At 36.9% G+C, this 26,076-nt stretch overlaps 1 pseudogene; it reads right to left on the reverse strand.

The window, feature by feature from the left end:
• Positions 1 to 21,142: 21,142 nt before the first annotated feature.
• LOC132267942 (small nucleolar RNA R71) lies at positions 21,143 to 21,241 on the reverse strand (annotated as a pseudogene).
• Between the last annotated feature and the right edge of the window lie 4,835 nt (positions 21,242 to 26,076).

A 26,076-nucleotide genomic window follows, 5' to 3' on the forward strand; every position in this document is an offset into this window, starting at 1 on the left:
ATTTTTAATTCGGATTATGTAATGTGTGTCTAAATACATTCTTTATGACTTATTTAATATGTATGATGTGTAGCCAAGGGCTAAACACAATTCTGTTTATGTTTATGCACATTAGTATTGTAATTTACTTTTAAAAGCAATATTATGAAATTAGGGGTTTTGGCATGTCATTTTTAGTAAAGTGTGCGTAAGCACACTTGTTGGGACTCTTTTAATATGTATGACGTGTGGCCAAAGGCTAAAACGCCTTTTGCCTTCACTTGTATCCTTTTGGTTTAATATTTTGTTTATTAAGGAAAATTTTCAAGTTTTGAGATTTGACATATGACATTTTGTATTTAGCATCTGTTGAGGCCGTAGGCCATTGGACCGCATGTAAATATGTATATTACGTTTGCGTGCATAGTTATTTTCGCACACAATATCATTTGGCACAAAATGAACACTTAGAGCAACTTGCGTTTTTAGCTTTTATGCAAAATCTGGTTTAAGGGCATTTTAGGATTTTTCTTTTAAAAACAAAAGTTTTTTTTTGATTTGGTCAACTAGAAAACATGATTTTAAGGGAGGTTTCTTCTTTGTGTTTTTCTAAAAAAATTCGTTTGAGTGTTCGAAATCAGTCGCAGATCTGGATTTTTTGGTGCGCATACTTTTTTAGGAAAAAGTCTTATCTAAAGGGCATTTTGGGTATTTCATTTGAAAAATAAAAACTTCTTTTGACATGGTCATATAGAAAACATGATTTTGGAGGGTGAGGGAGGGGGTTACTTAACAACTTTTTTCCAAAAATTATCGTTTAAGCCCTCAAAACCCCATTTGAAACCCAAGGGTGTTGTGCGCTGTGACACCTTTCGTTTCTAGAGCCACGGGTGATCAAGTCCAAGCACAGATCCGAGGGATACCAAACAATTAATATTTAACCGAACACAGAATACAAAATGAATTTAATAAATAAAAATTTTAAAAACTGAAAAGAATACTAAACATAATCCTTGAAATTAAAATACTTGAGATCTAATTATCCAAAACCTTTTTAAAAAGAATTCTTCAATAATTTTACAACTCGGGAATCCATCTCTGGTAGACCCTTAATCACAATCCCAAACCAAATGTAATAAAATAACTAAAGATAAAAATCCAAATCTAACATAAGGAATATAGTCCTACATCGTCGGTAGAATAGAAGATCATCTCTGCTCAGCCCGAACAAGCCCTAGACTGGAAACGTCCGATACCTGAAAAATGATAAGCAAGTTCTATACTACTACAATCCAAGCAGAGACCCGATACGCATGTACATCCTAACCAATCCAACTATAACTAAATAGTTCGTAGATATATATATATATATATTCACACTACAGGATTCTCACTGGACTACAGGCCCGTCTCGACCTGACTAGTAGGCACCATGCAAAACGCACCTGAGGTGGCCATGATTACCTAGACCTAGCAGGGTACACATTTAACCATCATAGCCAGCTATGCATCCCTATGCATATACGCTCCCTAGCCAACAACTTTGAGACTCAGGCTTATATCGTGGCACCATAAAAATATATTTAAATTCCGTTCCAAACCAGAGTGTCACTCAACTATTTAGTGATCTGACACAAAATACAGGTAGGATTTAACTTTTATAGTTAATCCATCCCTTAATCCAGAGTAGCTAGGACTTAGCATTCTTTTTGAGCTAATCCCCCTAGTATGTCACCGTCCCATATCGATGCATACAAACCATCCATCCAGTATTGATAATATAAATGACAGTATACAATTCAATATCAACATCTCTAGTATAAGCATAACAACGTCCATCCAATTATTGATAATACATATATGACAGTATAACATATCAATATTAACATGTCCAATCATAAGCATAACAAAAATGTTTAACTAGCATGCTTGTTCAATACATCCAAAACTTGACTCTCTAACAAATTTAAGATGCAGAGAATAAATATAACCATCCTGTATCTCACAATAAGCATATTATTAACATTAACAGAATTAACATGCTTACATATAACCACTCCACAACATCCCATAAGTTGATATATATAGTTCTTTAAAAAAATATCAACTATCTTCTTATTATGCATTAACTGAATTCATATTAGTTAACATGCTTAATCTCATACCATTGATACCTGATTTAAATATCAAACTCCTAATTTAATTGCGAATTTAAAATTAAACAACTTGAACCATCCACCACAAAGTTAAACCTGAAAAACTCCTTTAAGGGGCAGACTATGACCTTATTTAGCTTCCTATGGTATCTTATGAATTACCATGGCTTCTGCCCATTTAACAAGGGTTTATACCTTATTGAATAACTTTAAAAACACTCTGTTTTCAGCCTAGAATGTAAAGAATTCAATCCCCGTAGCCCAGGTTTCGCAGAAAATCAAAACTGGAAGCAAAATCGAAGGGACCTGCTCCACACAAGGTGGAGCCGCCTCTAAATTAGAGCAGGCTCTTCCCCCATGCGTCTTCTTCTGTAATTCCAGCGGTGTTCGGCAACTGTTTTCCTCCAACCAAGTTTATTACTGAATAAGACTAAGTCCTAGGGAGTTCCAAAGTTGATTAAATTCATTACTTATTATTCGAAACCATATAGAACAAGAATTACGCAAAACAGTTTCTAAGTGGATTAAAACCCATACAAGAACACATTCTGTTCAAGTATCTAACCCTGTGCTCCAGATTAATTTTAAGATTTTCTAATATGTTTTAGAACTAATAAAATTCTTAATCTATCAATTGACATCCTTTAAATCATGAATTATGTAAAACAAAACTATAAAACAACCAAAACTGTAAAACAAACAATTAAACAGTTCATGAACAATGCAAGCATGCGAACCAGATTGATTTTAAACCTTTATCTGTTCCTGGAATTGAGTTAGGGATGCAAAGAACACAAGTCAAAGGGATAGAGTTAGTTATAAAACTTGCCTGTGAGATTCGGTTCAAAAATCTCAACGTCTTCTCCTAAGCTTTTTCGGTGATCCTTTGGTTTTCCCTCTCTGTTCTCTCCTAGACTCCCCTATGCTTCTATCTGTTCTCTTTATGTCATGAATAGTGTTCTAAAATCCTAAACCGAATGTAAGACATATATTTATAGGTTTACACCAAAACCCTAGTTTAACTAAACCCTAAACTGAAAACTCGGCCCATGGAAAACCTAGTTAATGTTTAGTTATGTCGGCTACATACGTGACGTCTACAAACCTAATTTAACAAAAACATATTTAATAAAAGATATAATTAAGTCAAATAAAATAAAATAACTCCAATTAAACAACAATTAAAGCAACACAATTAAATAAAACAACAGAAAACCAAGTCATTAAATAATTCACAACCAATTCACAATTAAATCACCAAATTCTCAATTAAATAAATTAAATCGCAATTAAAAAATTAAATAAATACTCGGACTATCCTTTTTAAAATTAGGGGTATTACATGCGAGCACGCACGGCGTGCGCTGTGGGCACCCATGGTGTCCTTCCCTTGGTAGTCTTGACGCTTCGTTTTCAAATGGCCATATCTCCTTCATCCGGATTCCGAATTAGGCGATTCTTGAGTCTAATTTTATTATTTTTTCGTTGTCTTTCCAAAGGTGTGCTTGATAGTACCCATTTTTTTTAAAATACCATTTTACCCCTAGGGTTGCATTTGTCCATTTTTAAAATATCGCTTCCGCAACTTGTCTCTTTGTGTTCCGTGGCTTCATGGAAAGTCACATTCGTGTCTTAGGGATGATGTGCATCCCTAGAGACTTCATTTTCTGTATGAAAAGGACCATTTTGCCCTTGGGGCCATACTTTGTTTATATTCAACTTTTGTTTCCGCTTTCGTTTTCATTGAGTTCCGTCACTTTATGAAAGGTCACTTTTGTGTCTTAGGGATGTTGCATGTCTCTAGAGACCTTGTTTTTGTTTCGCTTCCGCATTCAGGATCCGTTATCGGATTATCCTTCGGGTCATCACAGGGCGCACTGGATTAAAAAATCTAGGGCCGTCATAAGAGGGTTTGGTTGTATTGAAAAAGAGTTGTTTTTTATTTTCTTCTAACTTTGGTGGCTTTAATCCATCCTTTGGGTTGCTTTGAATTTTTGGTAGCAAGGTCTCAAACTTCTTTTAAGGTAGGGTTGTTTAAATCTCACAGTCTTTATCTTTGGTGAGTCAATTCTATTTGTTTTATACTGAAACTGAAATTTGACAACTAAATTGTGTTTTCTTCTTATTATAAGGTGTACACTTGAATATTGGAATTGTTGAGTTCTTTATTGCTATTATGATATAATTATGGAAAGGAAGCATGCCTAAAGGGTTTAAGAGATTACTCTGGGTTGGATATATTAACCGTTAAGGTATGTTGTTGGTTGGTGTTTCGGGAAGTTGGGAAGTGACAGTGGCATTAGCATTAGCATTGCATTGCACTTCATTTTATTCTATAACATGACATTATTTTCCCGAACTTGTATGGTCCCTTTATCTTATATCTGTTCTATGTTTGGATTTATGGAGGTATTAAGGAGTACGCTTTAGGCAACTCCTACTGAGCTGTTGTGCTCATTCTTATTTTATACACATCTTTTCAGGTCAGGGTAAGGAAGTTATAAAGGACGTTCCTCCCTAGCCTTAGACAGATATTGGGATTGGAGTTGTTGTATTTCCTTTTGTCAAGGACAATGTATATTAGTGGGATAATGTGTATAATGTTGACTTAGTTACATCCCTGTTATGTAATATATATTATTACAGACTTTGAGACTTTAAAGTTGTAATATGAGTATCTTACCTATTTATTTTCAGATATGGTATTATGATGGTAATGGATAGGTGGATGTGTATGTTGAGACAGGTTTACAGGGATGTTTATGTCTATGAGACCTTAGTTATTCGTATGGTATATTCACAATTTAGACTCCGGTCTTGGGGCGTGATACCCTACCTCAAAAGGAGCTAACCAAACAAGCCCTAAGCCACCAAAATTTTGACATCCACCAAGCTAGTGTGTGCAAGGTTGGTCTCCAATGAAAGCTCTTAATGTATAGAACCAATTTCTCTTATTGGTCTAAGCATAAATCTCACTTCAAACCTTTCAAATTAGGGCTTGAAATGTGTATGTATATAGTTGTAGAGAGATAAAGCAAAATGCTAGAGAGAGAAAGAGGTAGCCGAGATTGAGAAGAAGAAGTGGTTTGACAATTAAAAAAAAAAAAGTGGTGTGGTCCATATCTTGCCAAGTGCCAATTTATGCAAAGTTACCATTATTCCCTCCCTTAAACCATGCATTACCTCCCTTGTCCCATAAATTTCTTCCTCTAACCTATACACACACACACACACACACACACACACACACACACACACACATATATATATAAAGTCCATAATGCCTTTCATACAACAACAAAACCGGGAGAGGTTCCCGAGCCGAAAATTGGCAGGACTTTTGAAAAATTCTAAAAATGACACTGTCATTTCTAATTGACTTAGAATAAATAAAAATGCATTTCTAAAACTCCCAGCTCCAGAAAATAACTTAAACGACTCTCGAGGCCCGCGTGGCAAACAAAATGAGGCACGAAAAATAAATAAAATAAAATTTCAAAAAAAAATCAGAAAAATCCGGGACATTATAGTATAATTATTATTTTTACTTCTGAGGCTATATGGATAATATTGTGTATATGTACTTTGTTTTGAGGTTATGTTGATGGTATTTTGAGTTTAATTTTGGAAGTATGATTATTTAGATTTTAATGTTGTATTTAAGTTAATAAAATGCTCTCATGATTATATAGAGTTACTTATGATCATTTTTTGCCTAAGTTGTTGTCATTGCATTAATGAGTATGCCATGATAGCATTGGACCTTAGGACATGATTATGTAACGACCCAAATTTTAAAAACTTAGTGCGTTAGCGAGTAACCCTAAACCCGACCCGATATCAAGTTCAAAATGCAGAAGCAAAAACAAGGAAGAGGTCACTAGAGGTAAATATCCCTCTAGGAAGACAAAAGAGCCTCATAAGAAGTCTCTAGACAAAAGTTGAAGGCAAAAGCGGAAGCTAAGATCAAAACGGACAAAATATGGAACTAGGGGTAAAATAGTCATTTTACCCAATGGTGGAGAAATTTGACTCAAAACAAGTCAAGTGAAGTGTAATCAACCCAATCTAATCAATTCATAACATCCCAAGAGGTTCTAAGACCTTTAGCCATAGTTTCCCAAAAATACGCCCTCTCGATCAAGTGATTTCCCAACATTGTTCCACTAAAATGAGAATATCTCTCAGTAGGAATGTAATCTTAAAATGCGATTAGTACCATTGTAAATCTAACTCAAAATCCTTGAGTCTAGACTCAAGAAGGACCTAATTTGGATCTGAAATGATGAAGTTATGACTATTGCAAGACCGGGTGAAAAATATGTCCCACGCATGAACAGTAGCTGCAGATTCTGCCCAAGAACTAAAAGTAGGCTGCCAGAAAGGTTTCCCAAGGTATAAATTAAATATGTGGTGTCCAAATACACCCAAATGACCCCAGAATGTCCCGGAGTGGTCGGTTCAGTTGTAAAAATAAAAAAATAAAAAAAATGAATAGTAACAGTGACCAAAATTTCAAAAGAGAAAATCCAATTTTTGGTACATTGTTTCCCCTTGCCCGAAAATAATCCCTAGGGCCTATAAGGTCAATATCAAGTGAAATTAAAGCATGGAATGGATGAAAATACCCCCGAATGCATTAAATACCAAAATTAAACATTTTGACAGAAAAATGGAACTTTAAATATACATAGAAAGAAAAGTGGCCCTTAGCCTCATTTACATTGTTTTGAAATACTATAAATATATAGCCTTGAAGTTAAAATACTTGCTTACAATTCCAAGAAAGTAAAATACATTGTTTAGTGTATAACTCCAATTTATATATTGAATTACATATACGACAAATGTAAATGCAAATGAGTTAAAACATATCATCAACTCCGATTGTCTTCCCAAACGACTTCTTCCCTGAAAAATGTTTGTATAATAAGGGGTGAGCACAGCCGCTTAGTAGGGTATGGATTATACAACTAAATACGTCGTTCAAAATCCCAAGGACTTGTAAGAATGCTCGGCATCCCAAGGATGAAGGGTCATACAACCTAAAGCTTAAGCTTCATGAAATAAATAACAGGATCATACACCCTAACTCTAATTTCCGTATCATGATAGTCCGACTTAACTCAAGTAGTCACATAATCAAACCATACATTAAATACCAAGTTGTCAAATAATAACCAAAAAGAATCATGAACTGAATAAGGCACATTATCACATAATGGCTACCATGAAACTATAACCATAATGAAATTCACATGATCCCATGAATTATGAACTCAACACAACCTATGAACCTCATTATGATACAACTCACACATATAACTCTATGATGTAAAATGATATTGTGCCGGAATCAAATTCCGCACCTGGCATTGATTATGTTTCATGGGTGTGTGGTGAAGGATGTGGAATATGGATTGTGAATTTAAAGAAGTTTTGGAGAAAAGGTTTTCTCAAACCGGGAAGTTGGGGAGCTACCCGTTTCCTGGTGGTGCTAGCTAGGTAATAGGGATACGGGAGGTACCCGTGACTAATTTAAGGATCTCGGGCCCCAAATGGTAGTTGGGAGTTACCTTTTGCCAGGGATGATTAGCAAATTCTCCTTAGGTACCAAAGTACGACTAGCTAGGACGTTTTCGAAGTGTGTGTGTGTGGATATACGAGTGTGTGTGTGTAGTGCGCGCGCGGTTGCATAGTGCATTCCATACATTGCATTGCATGTGGTTGATGATAATGGTTGCTTGTTGATTAAAATGGTGTATATGAGACCCTATCATGATCCCTATATCTTATCTCTATTCTTTGTGTGTGGAACATGCCATTGGTTACTTTGCTTTAGGAGATGCAAACTCTACTGGGCTGTTGTACTCATTCCTCTACTTAACATTTTTCAGGAAACGGAAAGAAAGTGTTGGACGACCTACAATCTCCTCTTTGAACCAAATGAAAGCTTCTTTTGTTGATTAGATGCTTAGTTTGTTTTAAAGTATGTAAATTTTGATGTAAATTGGAACTTGTAATCAAACTTGTATGATTATTACTACAGATTTGTGTTAAATGGCATTATGTATTCATTTTAAGAAATGGTCTTGAGACTATTATGTCATCTTTTATGGTCCAAATTGTATTTTTATTTCCATGTAAGGCTTTATAGCCATTTAATGATGTAACTGGTATTATTTTGACTTTACATTATGTACTCAAGTTCATTATGATGAATATGTGTTGTATGGATCTTGTTTGATGTCGATTCCATTTAAGGGCATGTTATGAGCCAAGTTTTATTCATATCCAAGCTTGTATTTGAACCCAAAGGATTGCCAATGACTTAGGGCACACAGACCGGCCTTAGAACCATTTTCAGTAGAGAATCGGTCGATGTGTGGTAGTCCAAAATCAAGTCCCGAACAGAAAGATATGCCCCAAACAAGTTTGGAGGCAATTGGGGTCAAAAACCCTAAAACTTGGGTAAACAACCAGAAGACAATTCTAAGAGTATGCGACTCGATGAAAAGTGAAAATCAATCCCGTATGAGGATCAAGGCTCAAAACAAGGCATTTTGCAATAACTTTCATTAATTACACAATGGCCCATACAAAAAGTGATAACTGCAAAACTGGCACAAAATAAAAATATCTTCAAAAGATATTTATAAAAAACACACCAAGAAAAGAAAATGTTTCCAAAGAATAATGCATCCATGCCCCTATGGACACTAAGAGCAACCAGAGTACCTTTCTACAAAAGTAAAGATATGTATTTCGTGAAAACCACATAGAATGAAGATACGTGAAGTCAAAAACCAACTCATAGTACAAAAAGTGAGGCTATGCCAACAAAGTAACAAACGGCGAAAAGACAAAATAGGGAAAAGGACGAAAAGTGAATAGTGTCCGAAAAGTGAAAATATGGAAATGACTAGGTCCTTAAAGGAAGTTGTCAATCCAAAGAAAAGAGTCTCAAATACCATCCCCGAGCACTCAAGATGACACTAAGTGATGAGAAACCAAACTCAGAAAGGAAAAGATCAACGGAAAAAAAAAATATCCGAAAAAATCTGAGAAAAGGAAAGGAAGTAAAATGATTGGGTCATTACAGATCTTTTCTTTTCTGAGTTTAGTATCTTGTCACTTAGTGTCATCTCAAGTGCTCGGGAATGGTTTCCGAGACTTTTTCCTTTGGATTGACAATTTCCTTAAAGGACCGCGTCATTTCCACATTTTCATTTTTTTGAATACTATTTAGTTTTCGTCTTTTTCCCCATTGGTCACTTTTTGGCACAACCTCACTTTTTGTATTCAAAGTTGATTTTTGACTTCACGTAACTTTATTCTAAGTGGTTTCCATGAAATACGTATCTTTACTTTTGTAGAAAAGTACTCTGGTTGCTTCCGTGCCCATAGGGGTATGGATGCATAGTTCTTCAGAAATATTTTTGTTTCTTGGGGTGTTTTTCCTAAATATCTTTTGAAGATATTTTATTTCAGGGATTTTTAAGAAAATATTTTTGGAAGATATTTTAATTCTGGGTCATTAATGCAGTTAACACAATTGTAGGGGCCATTGTGTAATTAATGAAAGTTATTGCAAAATGCCTCGTTTTGATCCTGGATTCTCGTGCGGGATTCATTTTCACTTTTCATTAAGTTGTGTACTCTTAGAATTCTCTTCTGGTCATTTTCCCCAGTTTTAGGGTTTCTGACCCCGGTTGCCGCTGAACTTGTTCGGGGCATATCTTTTTGTTCGGGACTCGGTTTTTGACGCCGTTTCTTTTGTTGTTCATTTTATCTCATTTTAGTTCTTCTTCATTTATAGTGTTTTGCCGTTTTATCGCGTCTGCTCAAATTTCACTTTTTCAGACCTGGCGGGGCCCGTTCAGGGCACTGTTAGGGTTTTCTATAAATAGGGGGTTAGTAAATGAAAAGTCAGATTTTTCATCTTTTTCCTCCCGCCTTGGCCAGCCATCCATGGTAGCCTTGGGCTGCCACCCCTCTCTCTTCTTTTTCTGCCACTTCCCTTTGGTATTTTGCCGTAGTGCCTTAGCGTTTGTTGTAGGCCTTGGTGAGATCTTCCTTCCCCCCCCCCCCTATTAGAATCCGTTTTCGACCATTTTTGAGTTCGGAATTTGAGTTCGGGTTTGGATTTTCATGGTGTCTCAAAGGTTAAAGTTGCTTCCCTTGTTGTCCCCGATATAACCTAAGAGTATCGTCGGATTCGGAACACTTTTCTTTCAGAGGAGATTTGGGATCTTCATCTCAAATTGAGGTAGGGAATGTTATAGGTTTATATTTTTGTTATCTTGCATGCTATTGATACTTATACAACTTGTATGCATACTTTTGTTCATAATCTAGAATTTAATTTAATTATTTTCTTTGTGTAAGATTTAATTCACATGGTTATATATGTGATGGAATCAAATTGTGGCATGCTATTAAATTAGGCCATGATATGTTTATTAACATATATTAATTTGAGGACATTTGAATAAGTATTGAGACTTTTATTTAATTATTTTCTTTTATGAAAATTTAATTTACATGGCTGTAACTAGCATGAAATCAACTTGTAATATGATATTAAAATTGGCCTTGGTATATTCTTTAACCTATGTTAATTTGAGGCTATTTGGAATTGTTTTAAAATCTAAAGAAAATTAATTAATTAGTTTAATTAATTTTATTTTAAGTGTTTTAATCACTTAATTGGAATTTTAACTTGATATTGTTAATGACCATGCTAGGTTTATTAACATATATTAAATTGAGGCTATTTGAGATTGTTTTGAAATCTAGAGATTTTAATTAAATGAATTAATTAAAATCTATTTAGTGGTCCCTTTGATCTAATCAAGTATTTGAGTAGATATAACTTGTGTAGAAAATTTATTTAATTTAGTAAACTCTTGTGATTTCGTAGTATTATGAATATGGAATGCTTATTATGCACCATTGGAAGTTAAATTGCTAACTTGTGACTATGTAGTAGTAATATGAGATTTTTGTGAATTATCAATATGATTAGCCTTGTAAACTTATTGCTACAATGTTGTAGAATTAGTGTTTAAAGTTCACTTTGGAAGTAAGATTTAAATTGTTAAGTAGATGATATTGTATTGTACGTTATATCATAGTAAAGACTTAACATTATATATATGCCATTTTAGAATTGAAACTCTAAGGCATGGATTGTGTGGTTTTAACTTACTTGTGCATGGAAGGTGGTTTCGTGCATTATTTAATTCGTGTATAAGTTGTGAACTTATTTATTGACTTTGGAGTCACTTTGGACATTGTTACAAAGACATGGCTAGAGTTTGGCTCTAGTGCGGGAGGTACGAGTTCTCCCCATTTTATAGTACGCACTAGGGTGGTATTCCCAGTGGGTTAGTGCCCGGAATAACAGTTTAGGTCTTGGTTTTACTCCGAGATTTGATGTCCATGTCTTCCACTATTTTATTTCACATTCAATTCCAAGTTGACAACCAATGTTTAATTGTGACTTGTGGTTATGGTTATTGGCGATTTAATGTTGTTAAGTACATTTATACATTATGATTTTAATGAATCATCGCAGTTTTAATGTTGTTAAGTACATTTAGCCATTATGATTTTAATGAATCATCACAGTTTTAATGTTGTTAAGTACATTTAGGCTGTAATGACCAGGTCATTTTCCTTCCTTTCTTTTTTCGGGATTTTTTTTTCGTCCTTTTCCTTATTTTATTTTTTTTCCCGTTTATCGTTTTTCCTTGCATAACCTCACTTTTGTGCTCGGATTTGATTCTGGCTTTGCATGCATCCATAATATATGATTTTCATGATTATTGTATTTTTACTTGTGTAAAAAATACATTCTAGTTGTTTACTTTTTGAAAAAGGGCATGGATACATACATTCTTGGAAATATTCTTGATTTTGGGGTTTTTGTGTAATCATGTAAAATAATTTTTTTTCATCTTGGGGACCATTTTGCAATTTATTTTGGAAGATATTTTGAAAAAGGACCTTTTTGCAAATTTTGGAAAGTGTGATAAGTGTCACACTCTCATGGAGCCACTTGTTGGCATTGGGGTGGAGAGACTTGGAAGCTTGATCTTGTGATATGTGGAGGGTGGAGATTCATCCATTTGTTGGCCTATGATAGGTGCATTTGTTGGCTTGGATGGTTGACAAGTGTAGGCTTAGGATTAAGCCTAGGAAGGAGCCATGGATTTGTGACGAGTATAGGCTCACAATTAAGTCTTGCATTGTGTGTGTGTGAGAGGTAGTGTAAGAGCACATAGTGAGTGGAGGAATACTAGATCCTCCACTCACTATTTTTCATTTCATCTTTTTCATTTCACTTGTTCTCACAAACTCTAACCTAGCCACCATTGATGAAAAGCTTGGTTTAGAACTTCTTGTTTCATTTGGCCTCCTTCCACTCACCTTAGACTAGTAACCTTCTGAAGGAAAAGTTTCCTCTCACTCTCCTCTTCAAAACTGAAGATTTGTTTTCCATTTTGATTTTGGTTGCTTGGGATTATAGAGATTCAATTCTCTATTGAGGTAGGGGTGATAATATGTTTATACTTTAAGTATTTTAAATCCTTTGGGGTTTAATATATATTGTGTACATGCTTTTAATATGATAGTCTTGCATATTATAGGAAACCCTTTCTTTTTGACTTAGGGTTTATTGATTTAAGCATGTATGATATATATATACCTTGTATAGAAAGATTATATGATTTAGTAGTATGCTAAATTCTAGTATTTTCACATGAGATAGTGATGTAGAACTCTTATAAAATTATTAATGTTATATACAATTCCTATTGACTTGAATTGATATATATGGTCGTGATAATTCTATATTCTTGTTGATGACTAATTGTGATTATTTTAGAAGCTTATTACTAAAATGTTAAGAATTAGTATATAAAGCTTATTGTTGAGGCATGATTTAAATTGATAATATGGTGATATTGTTTTGTACATTATATCATGATGAGAACTTGTCATTTATTATGCCATTCTAGACTTGGAACCCTAAGACATGATTTGTGTGGTTTCAAAAATACTTGTGCATGGAAGGTGGTATATATGCCTTAATATTTCTATATAAGTTTTGAACTTGATATATTTTGGATTCTCTTGGGACATTGTTACAAGTGACATGGCTAGAGTTTGGCTCTAGTGCGGGAGGTATGAGTTCTCCCCATTTATAGTGCGGACTAGGGTGGTATTCCCAGCGGGTTAATGCCTAGAATAACCGTTTAGGTCATGGCTTTATCCAAGATTTGATGTCCAAGTTATCCACTATTTGATTTCGCATTCAATTCTAAGTTGATAACCAATGCTTAATTGTGATTTGTGGTTTTGGGTTGTTGGCGAATTGATGTTGTTAAGTACATTGATATTGTTATTGTATTGTGATGGAATCATGGCATTAGTTTAGGATGATCCCTTAGAATACCTTGAACATAGACGTTAAGTGGAATGCTCCTTTGTATTCATCTATATTGTTCTTGCAATGATATTGAAACTTTAGGGTATACGCATATGCTTCTTCCTACGAGTAACTTGATTACTCACCCTAGTCGTTTGGGTTATTTTATAAGTAAGGAGACTATGTTCTCGGATGCTCATCATCCTTAGAGGCTTATGAGCACTTTGGAACATTTTTGTATATTGACATGCACTTGTTTAGCATGCTTTACTTTTGATGTTCTATTTTTGGTATACCATGGATGTATGGTATTTTGAAAGCTAAGATGACTTCCTTGATGTATAATGTGTACTTGAGTACACTTTTTATGCTTATTTTGTATGCATAACATGAGGCCAAGGGCCATTAATTTCAAAGTTAACATGTATGTTTTTAAAACTCAAGTTTTGCCTTATAAGCCTATTTTGTGAAAATGGAGGTTTGAAAGGTTAATTTTGTATATGGATCGAAATAAGGCTATAGGCCATTGTTGCGCATTTGAAATATCATTTTACATTTGCGGGCATGCTCACATCTCATAAAACTCTTAAGTTGCAACTTTTAAACTATTTTTGGAATGATTTATGGATTTTTATGAAGAATTCATGCAAGGGATTAAGTTTAAGCTTTCCTTTTGTGGCAAGTTATGTAGGCTCGATTAAGGCTAGAAAATGTTTTCAAACTTGTTTTGGATCAATTGGAATTCATGCATAGTATCAAGGTAGGACCATGTAAGTTTTCCTCACATTGCAGTAGTAGCTTTTGTTGCTGTCTGCTTCGTTGGTCGGCTGATGAAGGCCATCAGCTGGTTGACATATGCTCGAGTTTGCATTCTAGTAGCCTTGTTAGTGAAATCATTGTTTCGACCGGCTAATGATTGGGGTTTGGCTGACCGAAGGTTGAGGTTCGGTCAGCTGGTCCTTGCTGTCGGTCGACCGATCCTCCCTGGAACCTTTTCTTCTCAGTTTTCTTGGACAGTCTTGCTGCACCAACTTCAGAGGGCCATATCTCATTCATTTTTAATCCAAATTGGGTTGTTCTTGAGTCTAAATTCAAGAGCTTGAAGTTAGATTTCCAATGGTGCCAACAACACATCAAAACTACAACTTTAGTAAGAGTTATTCCAGTTTTGGTAAGATAGGTTCAGGTATCTGCTAAACGGAGAATGCCACTTTGTTCCTTTTCATATCTTTTCCGTCCGGACTCTGAATCAGGCGATTCTTGTGTCCAACTTCATTCATTTTTCATTGTCTTTCCAATGGTATGCACGGTGGCATCCATTTTAGTTTGAAATGATTATTTTTCCCTTGGTTCATTTCTTTTCGGGTTTTACATTCTTGCTTCATTGCTTTGCTTATTTGAGTTCCATGGCTTCATGGGGAGTCGTTTTGGTGCCTTAGGGATGATGTACATCTCTAGATGTCATTTTGCATATTTTGCTTCCGCATTTTAGATCCGTTATTGGGTCATCTTTTAGTCATCACTAACGCACCGGGTTTACAAAACTTGGGCTGTCACAAGTGGTATCAGAGCTCCTAGGTTTAAATACCTTAGGAAGACGGGTTTTGGGTGCATATCATGTTTTTGTTGATCTATTTTGATTTATTCACATGCTTTTGATATCATGTGTTGGCATTGTAATATGTTTATGTGTTCTTAATAACACGTTTGGTATTATGGCATGTTTCTATGCTTATATGCTTATATGTTTAAGAAGCATCCTTATCTAACATGTATGCTTATTTACTTAAGTGTTTAACTGTTTAAACAACTTTCTTTGATTGCTTTAGCATGACCATATGTTGCATATTTTGTCTTGCTTCGTGTTTTATGCACTCATAGTGTGAGTTGCATTCATTCATAATAACTTATGTTATTGTTAACCTCTTTCCTTTCATGCGTTTTTCATCATGGTTGTCACGTGTGGAGAGTCTTTACGTCAAGGCATTGAGGAACAAATGGCTGACACCAAGTTTACGAGGGGTCCGGGAAGGCCCAAGATTCCAGTTCATGGTGTGGATGCTAATCCGCTGCGGGCACCGACTTATGAGGAGTGAGTGGCTCAGGGAATCAATCAGGTGATCGCTGAATCCCTACAGGTATTGATACGTAGGCAAGTGGCAGGGATACAGATTCTGGTATTGACACTGGCATCGATAGTCAACGAGGCACTGGAGTACTTCATGCAACTGCAGAGGGTTAAGATTAATCCATTTGCGGGGAGTTCAGATCCGTTAGTCTCAAAGGCTTGGTTGGACCTTATGGTTCGCAAGTTGGACAGTATGACGGTACTTATGGACAGGTTGAGGATTTCTTTGACAGCCTCTTTATTCATGGGAGATGCAGATATCTGGTGGAAGTCTATAACCAATGTCCACAATATTGAGTTGATGACTTGGAATAAGTTTAGAGATTTATTCTTCGAGCGCTTCTTTTCGAGGGCTATGAGGTGGGAGATGAAGATACAATTCACAGGTCTTTATCAGGGCACTATGAGTGTCATTGAGTATGAGACATGATTCACTTCTCTCTCTCGTTATGCCAAAGATATAGTGGTAACAGATGAGGCCAGGGCAATGAAGTTTTAGGATGGACTAAATCTTGACATCAAACCATGAGTCTCAATTCTTGATTTGAGGACTTAAAGAGAGGTGGTCCAGAGGGCTATGCTAGCTGAGGCAGAGGAACGTGATCAGTTATGGATCAGGAGTTCACACAAACAGCCTCGCAGCGACACTCCATCATCTTCCAGGAATCAGTGAAAGAAGGTTAAGGCAGGGAACAGTACACACTCGCAGGGGGCACCACAGCAGATTCATTCTGCACCCACAGTTCCTGTATCTTCGGGATCAACTCAGCAGCCAAGGCACATCAAGCCTCGCTGCCCACAGCTTCGACCACAGGCCAGTCAGACATCAGTTTCTACGAGAACAGGGAAGGGAGCTTGCTTCTATTACAGGTGACCTGGTCATCTTAAGAAGGATTGTCCAAAGTTGTTAAATAAGTCACGTAGTGGCACAAGTTAACAGATGGTACCAGCATAGTCTGCAGTGGTTCAGTTTGGTTTTAGAGCTCCTTAGGCACCACAGCCAGTGGTGCCAATTGGCACTTATCCAGCTAGGGGCTCTACACCTACTGCTTCTACACATCAGTTAGGCTATCATGGTAGTTCATAGCGGGGCTCAGGGACGAGCCTACGCTTTTCCACAGGCAGATGCTTCCGCAGGGACCTCTTCAGTTCAAGGTATCTTTCCAGTTTTTAGTTCTTGGGCATGGGTTTTTGTTGACACGGGTGCATCACATTCTTTCACTTCTGCATCATTTGCACATTCATTGGGTCTGGAAGTTACACTTCGGGACAGTTTTCTCTGTGTTGACAAGCCAGTTGGGGTCCAATGTCTTTGGATCATTTTTATCAGGGTTATGCTATTGAGATAGCTAGGCGGAACTTGGAGTTTGAGTTCATTGTTCTCGATATGGCAGGCTTTGACGTCATTCTCGGGATGGATTGGTTGTCATCCTTTCGGGCTACGATCGATTGCTTCCACGGGAGGGTGTCCATTTGCACTCCCAAGGGAGATTGTTTCCATTTTTTGGGAGATCGGAGCGATTCCCACGCAGCGATGGTTTTTAGCATTAGTGACTGGAGTCGCCATAGATCCTACTTGGCTAGTTTACTGGTCGGTGAGGATAGTTATTTGGGCCGTGTTCTTCCGGCAGTTGTTGATGATTTTGTTAATGTCTTTCCAGAGGAACTGACAGAGTTACCTCCGTTAAGGGAAGTTGTTTTTGCCATTGATGTCATTTCCAGTGCAGCACTCATCTCTATGGCACTGTACCGTATGGCACCGGCAGAGCTTGATGAGCTGAAAGGTCAGTTGGATGATTTGAAAGCTAAGGGCTTTACTCGTCCTAGTGCTTTACCATGGGGAGCACCGGTTCCTTTTACGAAGAAGAAGGATGGGTCTTTGAGACTTTGCATCGATTATTGTAAGCTGAATCACGCTACGATCAAGAACACGTAGCCTTTGCCAAGGATTGATGGCTTATTTGATCAGTTGAAGGGAGCGACATGCTTTTCGAAGATTAATTTGAGATCGAGTTACTATTAGTTAAGGGTTAGGGATGAGGACATATCCAAGACCGCTTTTCACACACGGTATGACCAATTATGAGTTTCTGGTGATGCCATTTGGTTTGACCAATGCTTTAGCAACGTTTATGGATTTGATGAACCGTGTATTCAGTGACTATCTTGACAGATTTGTGGTGGTGTTCGTCGATGACATTCTCGTGTACTTAACTTTGGTAGAGGAGCATGAGTATCATTTGAGAATAGTTTTGCAGATCCTTAGGGATAACTGATTGTATGTGTTGAGCACTGAAAAGTGCGTATTTAAACCCCTTAAGCTTAGGCATTCTAGTACCTTTATCTATCTTACTTTACCGTTTTAGATTGATTTCGTATTATTTCCATTTTCAGGCACTTATCCCAAAAATAAGCTAACTCAGCCAAATAAGAGCTTAATTGAAGCAATTCTGGGATTAATCAAAGAAAGGAGCAAAGTGGAGAAAGAAAGAAGTAAAATGAAGCAAAGCAGCAAATTCTATGGATCCAAGTCCAAGGTTCGATCGAACGAACATTGATCGATCTCAGCACTTCAAGATAGATCCAAGCCTTGACCCAAAAGCACTTAAGTCCAAAAGTTTGATCGATCCAACATCATTCTTCGATCGATCGAACACCATTGTCCTTATCCAAATGATTGATCTTATCCATAGCTGTTCACCCACTAACCACTTTTGTCCTTTTCCCATAAATATCTCCCATAAATATCTCGGATTTGTCTTTCTCCAAAAAAGCTCAGCCAGTTGGATCGATCCAACCTAAGTTCGATCGATCTCACTTACTTTCAATCGATCTAAGTTCGAGGTTCGATTGATCGAACTTCCTCCAGTGCGAAAAAGTTAAAATTCCATCTCATTGAAAGTTGTCCTTTATCCAATCATTAGGGAATATTGTGTGTACGACCCCAGCTTATTTTGGGTGTCATTTTGACCTACCTATATAAGGATAATGATTGCTTTTACAAGGGGGGGGGGGGGGCGAATTTAATTTTCATATCATCTCTTGGAGAGGAAGTTGAGAGGAGGAGAAGGCTAGAGACACCATTGGAGACTCTTCATCAACAAAGAGCAGATTTCAACCATGGAATTAGCCCTTGAGGGTTAGAGCATCATCACCATGAGTGGCTAGACATCCTCTTGGGGCTAGAGTTAGCCCCAAGCATGCTTTCTATATCTTAATCTTGTGTATTATTAAGGGATTAGTGTTGTAATTGATGTTTTGACACTTTGATATATATAGATCTTGTTTATTTAATGATTTATGTGGTTTAATGCTTCCAATTGGTCATTTCATTCTATCCATGTGTCTATGTATGTTAGAATAGATGTTCATGTGCTTATCTCTAGATTTTGTGTTATTGATGCATGTCTATGTGTATTGATGCTATAGATTTAGAGATTGTCAAAACATTGTACTTAAAAAAATGCTTTTGTGATTCTCTTGATGGTTCATGCTTATCTCTTGATGGATTGTGCCTCTCCCCTAGTTTATTTTCATGCTAGTAGTGTATATGTAGTGTAGTTGTAGTGTAGTGTTAAATGGGAGGACAATCTATGCTTTTTGTTTGATGATCCAAGCTTTTGAATGCAATTAACATATGTCTCTATCCTTGTGTTGTATTTGAATTGTGAGCTTAATGAAAGGATTAATGACTTGTTTTGATTTATTGTGCCTTTCACATGTTGTTTAGACAATATATGCTTCATAGCTTAGATATATTGTGCATTTCATATGATGTTTAGACAATACATGCTTAACTAGTTATCATTGCTTGTTGAATCAACCAAACACACACACACCAATATTGCAACCCACAATTTGCCCTCATTAATCACTTGTCAATGATATAGAAATGCATTGCTTGGTGGTGATCTCTAAACCCCAAGATCTCTCTTTCTCTCTTACTTACTCTTAATTGCACTCTTTTGCTATTACTTAGTTTAATTTAGTTGCTCTTTAATCAACCAACCAACCAATTGTTTGATCACTCGACCTACTAGCCCTAATTGTGATTCCACGACATTGCTCGATCCTCATAGTCCTTTGGGACGATCCCTACTCACTTTTGTTACGTTAGTAGTAGTGTTGGTAGTGGTTTTTATAAATTTAAATTTGACCCAAAAGGCTTTTCTTGAACCGCACATTCACCACACACCATTTTGGCGTGCAAGCGAATGGCCAAATGGTCAACCAAAATTTGGTGCCGTTGCCGGGGATTTGTTGATTAGATTTGGCAACATCGGATTTGTGGAATTGATTAGGATTAGTACTCTTTTGATCGTGTATTTACTTTATTTTTATTTTTCTTTTTGGTTACTTATTGTGTTGTTCTTACTTAACTAGGTGCATTGTTGGAGAGGAAGTAAGCAAAGGAGCCATTGAGCATTCAATTCAAGCAAGCAAAGAAAGTAAAAAGCTAAAAATTCTAAAATTGCTAAGCTAAGCTTTAAAATTTGGAGTTGAAGTGCTAAAGGACCTTTGTGAGATTTTCTTTACTCAATCCCTTAGTTAAATCGTCGGCCTGCATAGAGGCTTATTTTTTATTGTCTTGCATCACTGAGTTAAGGTATGGGAGTATGAATTTAATGTTTGTGGAAGAAGTCTAATTGCATTGTTGTGAAGGCATATTGTTTGTCATTCTTTATGTTTGTTGTGTTTTGTATTGTGCATGCATGGGCGTCGTTCATTGAGACCAACTCTTGCCCATCTTGATTTGCATCTTGAACCTATCGTTAGAAATCTTAGGGGAAGAGGAAGTTCAAATAGAGCCAATCTTTTAATGGATGACCATAATGATAATCATGTTGAGGACATTAGTCACATAGACCAACAAGGTATCCTTCATCCCAATGTGCACAATGAGAACATACAAGTACCATTAGGCATGCCTAGACCATTCATTCACCAACCACCACAACAACAAGGCCAAGTTCCATATGGAATGCCAAGGCCAATGTTGCTCCATAACCTCCCATCAACAATCAAGGAATTCAAAACCAAGGTGTTCATGTTGCACCTCAAGTAGCTAATCCACCTCTTGCTTTAAGAGATCACTATGTGCCTAATGAATACAATGCACCTACATGCATCCAATTGCCTCCATTTAGAGCACATCATTATGAAATTAAGCCACAAACCATTCAAATACTTCCTAACTATCATGGACTTCCAAGTGAAGAACCTTACAAGCATTTGGATGAGTTTCTTGAAGTATGTTCCACCGTAAAATATACGGACATGCCGGAAGAGGTTTTAAGACTCAAACTTTTTCCATTCACCTTAAAAGACAAGGCAAAGTATTGGTCTAACAATCTTAGGCCTTTTTTTAATCACTTCTTGGGCAGAAATGCAACAAGAGTTCTAGAAGAAGTACTATCCGGTTTCTAAGACCAATGCCATGAGGACCTCAATTCAAGAATTTTCACATGGGGATGGAGAAACGTTTCATGAGGCATGGGAACGCTTCAATGAATTGCTTAGGAAGTGTCCACATCATGACATGCCCAAATGGCAATTAGTTCAATACTTCTTTGAGAGCTTATCGGACAACTATAAGGGTATGGTTGATGCTTCCATGGATGACTCATATATTAATAGGCATGAGGATGACGTGTGGCGTCTCTATGAAAGCATGATTGAAAATTCTTTGCATAGAACATTATCATCCAAGAATGGTAGAAATTCACAAGGTAGGAAGAGTGTTGGCTTACATCAAGTCGAACATTCAAATGAAATAGTTGCCGAAATGAAGTCTTTGTCTCAAAGGTTTTATCAAATTTTGATTAACTAAAACTCGGCGAACCAAGTATCTTCCTTCCCCAACCATTTTCATCATGCATCAAATGAAACATGTATGACTTATTCTAGTGTTCTTCATTCTACTTCTTATTGTCCTTACGGACAATTGCAAAGTGAACCTAATGAACAAGTCAATGCGGCTTTTGTGAACCAAGGGAACAATCCTTATGGTACTTATTATAATCCAAGTTGGAGGAATCATCCAAATTTCTCTTGGAAAAACCAAGGAGAGGGCTCAAACCCTTCACACCTCCACTTCAAAAGCAAGGATCCCAAGGTTATAGACCCTATCAATCACAAGGGAATCAATTTGCTAATTCTCATTTTCCCAACCAATCCTATTCCCAAGGTAATACTAGAAGTCCCGCCTTTGAAGAAAAAGTTTTGAATGCTTTGGGCACTTTAGAGGCTAACACTCAATTGCTTCATTCTCACCTCAATCTACTGCAAAGCTAGAAACCCAAGTAGGGCAAATAGCAAGCACTCTCAATGCAAGAGAGAAGGGAACGATGCCTATAAATGCCCCACCTAAGCAACAATGTGTTGTGGAAACCCATTCCTCATCGGAAGGCCACGCCATTGAACATGTTAATGCGGTGACTACCTTGCGGAGTGGTAGGATTGTGAACAATCAAGTTGGAATGTCTAATGAAGAGAGTGAACCGGTACAACCTCAAGTTGTCACCCATCCCGTTTCACATCCCATTCCTCCTTCATTGCATATACATGACCTTGTAAATGAGAAAGTCTTAAAAGATGTGTTCGAAAAGAAGTTTTGAAAAAGGATGTTGAAAAGGTTTTATTGAAAAATGATTTAAAAACTTCTTGTGTTGAAGAGAGTTTAAAAGAAAATTTTGAAAAAGTGTTTGAACCAAAGGTTCTATTTCCGGATGCCTTAAAAGGATCCATTTCAAAAGACAAGCAAAAGGCAAAAACTAATGAAATCATGGAAATGTTTAGGTAAGTGAAAGTTAATCTTCCACTATTAGATGCAATCAAGCAAATTCTGGCTTATGCCAAATTCTTGAAAGACTTGTGCACCCAAAAGCGGAAGAACAAGAGCTAAGTACCAAGAAAAGTGGTTTTGACCGAGCAAGTAAGCTCAATTTTGCAACATAACACTCTTCCAAAGTTTAAGGACCCCGGTTCACCCACTACATCATGCATTATTGGTGATCATATCATTAATCGGGCACTTCTTGACTTAGGAGCAAGTGTTAATCTTCTTCCATACTCGGTTTATGTCAAATTGGGCTTAGGTGAATTAAAGCCAATGTCGGTAGTTTTGCAACTTGTCGACGAATCCATTAAGAAGCCTAGGGGTATAATTGAGGATGTTTTGATAAGGATTGACAAATTCTTCTTCCCGGATGATTTCGTTGTCATAGACACGGAACCGAAACCCAATCCTAAGAGCCAATTTCCCGTTATCCTTGGCCGTCCTTTCTTGGCAACCGCTAATGCCAACATCAATTGTAGGACGGGGATAATGAAGATTTCATTTGGCCACATGAAGGTGAAGTTGAATATCTTTAATCCTACACCCAATTCATTTGACAAATATGAAGGAGAAGTCAATGTTGTAGATGAATGTTATGATCTTCAATGCCAAGGAGATGAGCTTTTGTGTAAAACCAAAACTTCCAAAGGATCATCTTCAACCTTGCATTCTAAAAGTCTTGTTTCAAACTCTTGCTTTGAAAGGGCATGGAAGCCCAAAGGTTGTAATTGCATAGACAAGGGACCAAAGACTTCCCTTGAGGTTAATCCAACAAGTTCTTCAAAGAACCATTTGTTGGGTGGAGTTCAAAGCATCTATCTTCCCAACAAGGAGGGGATACATTATAAGATCTTTGATCCGGGCTAAAAGAGCCCAATGTCTTGCTAGAGACGTTAAAGACTAGCAAAAGCATTCGTAGGGTGTCAAAACCCTATTCCTCCCCCATTTCTATCTTTCATTTCATTTCTTGCGAAGTCTAGATACTTGTTTTTGGTTCATATGCATTTCAAGGAACTTTGGTGAGGATTGCATAAGCTTTCATGTCATTATTGAGCATTCTGCAAAGTTCGATCGATCTCAAACTTGAGTTTGATCGATCGAACTGTTCTCTGCATCTTACACTTAGAAAATTTTTCGACCTGTAGAAACCTGCATCCAAATCACCTTTCTGTCCTATCGTTCGAACCAACTCCAAGATCGATTAAGAGACCTTCGATCGATCCAACTTCCAAGTTCGATCGATCTCATGACTCAACACTTAGAAAATTTTGAGCCTGCATCAACCTGCATATTTCAGCTCTCTGTCTGATCATTCGAAACATTCCAAGATCGATCTGAAAGTTCTTCGATCGATCCAACTTTCTAGTTCGATCGATCTCATGTTCCAGCACTTAGCCAAATTTTTGAACCAAAAACCTGCATATTTTTGCTCTCTGTCTGATCGATCGAACTCTTGTTTCGATCGATCTCAATCTTTATTTCATTATTTTAACTTTAATTTGACTTTTCAACTTTTTAAAAATCCAAAAATATTTTCATTTTTATTTTATTCTATTTTCACTCTCATTTTATTTTGTTTTAATTTTCAACAAGTTTTCAAAAATTCAAAAATATTTTAATTTATTTAGTTTTTAATTAAAAAAAAAATCCAAAAATACTTTGAAAGGAGTTCATCAAAGTTCGATCGATCACAACTCATCTTCGATCGATCGAACTATTCAGGAAATGTTTTTTAAAAAAATAGATCCAACGGTCTTGAGATCGATAATTTGGATCGATCTCACTCACCAAACCCTAGCCTCTCGTCCCTCTTCACTGTGAATCATCTCTCCAAGCTCCGGCAACTCCTCCGGCGAGATCTAAGCATCTCGAATCTCAGTTCATCTTCATCCTCTTCATCTCAGATCATCTCAGTTCATTCTCCATTCTCTGGCCCTCTTGAGGTAAGATCCGAGGCATCCTTCCCTAGATTTGAACTCTCATGCAGCAATACTCGTTTCAAATGTCGTAATCATGTTGCTCTCATGTTGAATCTTCCATTCTCAAAGCTTTAGCATCCATGTCTATATATATATGTGTGTGTATATGTGTGCATAGATTTTGAAGATTTTGTTAGATTTGGGTGTTTGGGCCACGTTTGGAGTGCATTTAGGCTTGATTTGTGTTGTTGGAGGGCCCACGAACTCATTCGTGTGGGCCCCATGCTTTAAAATTCATAGATCTGTGACTGTTAGGTTTCATCATCACACTGTTCGATCGATCGAATAAATTTTTGATCGATCGAAGATTTGAGATCGATCCAAATTTTGTGATTGATCCAACTCAATCTTCGATCTATCCAACTTTTGTGATCGATCTCATTTCTTTTTCTGATCGATCGAATTTCACAGATCTCATATACACACTTTATTCATCTTATCTTATGTTCATGCTACCTTATATATGCCCAATGCCTGTGATATTCCACGTTGGATGCATTTCATACTCACATTGTTTAGCATGTTTCATATCCTGCCACTTGCATAGAATCATGCGATATTTTGTTTTGTCTATCTTATTTGACATACATGTTTCTATATTGTGCTTTATATTCTATATATGCTGGCATTAACTTTTGAATTTCTATTTGCAGACTATGGCTCGCGTTAAGACTGTAGCATGTAGACACCGTCACGGCTCCAGCCGCAGACTTGACGACGGGGCCGGTCCATCTCATGTCCGGGATCCTAGCCCCAAGCACACATAGAGGAGAGTCCAATAGCGGACTGGGGAGACTGCGCAACCCTCTCATATAGAGGAGCCATTACACCCTACTCCACCCCAGTCGTCGGCTGTAACAACCCGGTCATTTGCCTTCCTTTCCTTTTTCCTGAAATTTTACGAATGAATTTTTTTCATTTAATTTTCTTTTCTGAGCTCTATTTCGTGTCACTTAGTGTCATCTCGAGTGCTTGGAATTGGTTCCTGAGACTCTTTTCCGTGGATTGACAACTTCCTTTGAGGACCGAGTCATTTTCACATTTTTCATTTTTCGACACTATGCGCTATTTCGTCCTTTTCTCTATTCTGTCTTATCTCCGTTTGTCAATTTTTGGCACAACCTCACTTGTCATGCTCGGAGTTGGTTTTTGACTTCACGTGCCTTCATCTTGAGTGGTTTCCATGAAATACGTATCTTTACTTTTATAAGAAAGTACTATGGTTGCTCCCGGTGTCCATAGGGGCATGGATGCAAAGTTCTTTGAAATTATTTTCTTTTCTTGGGGTGTTTTTTGTAAATATCTTTTGAAGATGTTTTATTTCGAGGGTTTTTAAGAAAATATTTTTGGAAGATATTTTCATTCTGAGCCATAAGTGCAGTTTTCACTTTTTGGAGGGGCCATTGTGCAATTAATGAAAGTTATTACAAAATGTCTTGTTTTGAGCCTGGATCCTCGTACGAGATTCATTTTCACATTTCATCGAGTTGTGTACTTTTGGAATTTCCTCCTGGTCGATGTTTTCCAGTTTCAGGGTTTCTGGCCCCGGTTTTCACCAA

This window comes from Cornus florida, unplaced genomic scaffold (genome assembly GCF_030987335.1).
Source record: "Cornus florida cultivar Cherokee Brave unplaced genomic scaffold, ASM3098733v1 CherokeeBrave_3.0.0_Hap2_Chr07, whole genome shotgun sequence".
NCBI lineage: Eukaryota > Viridiplantae > Streptophyta > Magnoliopsida > Cornales > Cornaceae > Cornus > Cornus florida.